This window comes from Pinus tabuliformis, chromosome 5_1, assembly GCF_031772625.1.
Source record: "Pinus tabuliformis cultivar Carrire ecotype Pingquan chromosome 5_1, CPIR1, whole genome shotgun sequence".
Taxonomy (NCBI): domain Eukaryota; kingdom Viridiplantae; phylum Streptophyta; class Pinopsida; order Pinales; family Pinaceae; genus Pinus; species Pinus tabuliformis.
The window spans coordinates 646,414,020-646,417,140 of NC_142305.1; the positions used below are offsets into that span (position 1 = coordinate 646,414,020).

The 3,121-nt window shown below is 32.4% G+C and overlaps 1 non-coding gene across 1 annotated transcript; it reads right to left on the reverse strand.

Annotated features, from left to right (window-relative positions):
- Positions 1-2,824: 2,824 nt before the first annotated feature.
- TRNAI-UAU (transfer RNA isoleucine (anticodon UAU)) lies at positions 2,825-2,896 on the reverse strand. Its single transcript has one exon. It is a non-coding gene; the product is annotated as a tRNA-Ile (tRNA).
- Between the last annotated feature and the right edge of the window lie 225 nt (positions 2,897-3,121).

The window sequence follows — 3,121 nt, forward strand, 5'->3', positions numbered from 1 at the left end:
TGGTATTTGTTAGTGCCTCACAAATCATTTTAAAATCCAAAAAGGGTTAATTTTGTGAGTGGTCATTCTACTGGTCAGTGTTCTAACACTGACATTGACTGAATTCTCTAAGAAGGCCCTTTACGTGAGTAGGGGCAACGTCTATTCAGTTAGTGCTTTGACACTGATAGAAGGGGTTGTGAAGGATGTATGGAGGACAGGGTATATGTGGGAGAATAGGGGGTGTAGAGGAGAATTTATTCTTTTCCATTTAAAATGTTTACATATTTAGTTGTGCGAGAGAGAAGTTGCATAGAGCTATGAATCTATGTGGAATGAAGGATGTGAAGAGAACAGGATATGTGCGGAGGAGGGGACGTTATTTCGAAATGTAATAGGCACAATGTCAGTGGTCATTCCTTTGGTGAGTGCTCTGACACTGACATTAACATAATTCTCTGTGAAAGTTATTTATGGGGTGGGGGGGTTTCTTTGGTTAGTACTCAGATATGTATTTCTAATGCATTTATTTTTTATTATTTCATTTTAAGCCCTTTTCCATTTAAAGTTGTTACAAATTTAGTTGTGCGGGAGACCAGTTGCATGGAGCTGTGAATCTAAGTGGAATGAAGGATGTGTGGAGGATGGGGTATGTGCGGGAGAGTGGGGGTGCAAAGAGAACTTTATTCTAGAGAGATGGAATCAATTTTTAACTCTTTCCCTTTCAAAATTTTTATAGATTTAGTTGTCCAAAAGAGAAGTTGCATAGAGTTGTGAATATGTACGGAATGAAGGATGTGCAGAGGATGGAGTATGTGCGGGATAACGAGGGTAGAAAGGGAAATTTATTTCGTAGTTTCAAAATTAATTTAATAACTAGGAGCATAAACTTTAATTCATAATGTAATAGGAATAACTAGAAAGAACAATTTATAAACTAGAAATAATGAATCTTTTGTGGATTAAATACTTATTATTATTATGCAATATTAGATTAAGTGCCTCTTTAATGTGTGTGAACAAGTAGTGTTGTGCGGAGAACAAATGTGTGGAACAAAGACGAGAAATGTTTATACATTGTGCAGTTATCTCATTTCGTCTATGTGTCAGTACATTGAAAGAAGACGTGCGCATGTGTGTATCTGATGAATTAAATGTTGAAGGGACTAATATTTACCCACAATGGACCTGTTTTCTATTAATCAGAGGATAGATATCATGATGATACAAAAATATAGATGGAAGCTTTATCTTTGTAACATGTTTCAAATGCAAAATGGAAACAAGTGGCTATTTCTAGGGAAATGAGTCAGCAAGCATTTGAAATGGATAGTATAGTGAGGAAAAATTGCTATTTTCAATGCTACAAATAACCCATTTGCTCATATATATAGGAACTCTGGCTTATCAATTACATTTATTGAATAGTGTAATATATAGCGCTTTCTCTTTGCAGAGTATTTCCATATACTATGTGCATTTGTGGTAAGCGTATTTTTAATCCGTGTGAATAATTAGTGTTGTGTGGGATAATAGGTGTGGAGCAAAGACTTCTGTGGGATAAAAGGTGTGGAGCAAGGAACAAAAACTTTAATTCGTAGTGTAACAGAAGCTTACATCCACAATGTTGTAGTCTTTCACATAAATTTCCCATTGGAAAATTTCTTTCGTATACCCATTCTTGCTTCTTACATTTGTGAATTAAATACTAATTATCAAATATTCAATTAAGTGTCTTTTTAGTGCATGTGAGGAACATTGTCGTAATTGAGTAGATTGTAATGAAATTTGTAAGTTATGTTATCATTTGGCATAGCAATAACATAATACATGCTAAGGAGGATTGATATTTACAGATATCGGTGTTTTCTATTAATTAGAGAACAAGCATTGGGATGACAGAAAATATGTGGATGCTAGATTAATCTCTAATACAAAGATTTTGTTACATGTGTCAGACGCAAAAAAGTAATAGGTGGTGACTTCTATGGAAACAAGTCAACAAACATTTGAAATCATTGGTGGAGAAAGGAAACAATATTTTTTCTCATATCGATAGGAGATTTTACTAATTGATTACATATTTCGAATAGTGGAGCGTATAACATTTTCTCTTTGAAGATTACATTTAAAAGCTAGGAGTATTGTTTGAGCTTTTGTTTCCTTACATAAACTATTATCTTTGAAGCTGAGGTCACATAAAATCACATTTTTGGTTTCAACAGTGTCTGAATGGCATCTCTGATTATCATATAAAAAAAGTATAAAATTATGAACGTAAAGTCATTGGGACACATTTTCAGAGAAATGTAGTGTGATGTTCCTTGCTATCGATAACTAGTACATGTTGGAGACACTACAACATGGAGGGGTATTTTAAGACACTATTTGAGCCAATTTTTGGGAAAATTGTCTTAGATTGAGACAAAAAAAAAGAGTTGTGTATTGACTTTAAGTGAGTGTCTCAAATTATTGTTTTAAAAAATTGTGTCTATAAAGACAATATATAATACAAACATTATTGTCTCTTAGGAGACAATTTCATTTTTGTCTTAAAAAATGTCACTATAAAGACAATATATAATACAAGCATTATTGTCTCTTAGGATACAATTTCATTTATGTATCTTGAAAGACAATAATTGGGATTAAAGACATATTGTCTTTTTAGACACAATGTGTCATTAATCCTGGCTATTGTCTCTCTAAAGGCAATACAATATCACTTTTGTCTCTTTAGAAACTATAAAACAATGAATCGAGAAAAACATCTCACCATTGAAATAAATCAATATAAAAAGTATTTAATTAAAAATAAACTGCAATATCATTGATTAATTCATGTTAGGGAATAGTGGAATTGAACCACCATCCTCCTGCTTATAAGGCAGGTGCTCTTCCATTGAGCTAGCACCCTTTAAAGAATTATCTAAGTTACAATCATCCTTGAAATTGCATATATAGACATTGATTTGAAAAAATATGTTTGGCACAAATAGCATAATCGATAACCTCACTTTTCCAGTAATCTATAATTTAAAAGATGCAAGGGAAATTTGACTATGGACAACTCATCTAAAACTAGTTTTAAATGTACATATGTATATAATCCAAGGATGTATATATAGATTATATAAAGTTA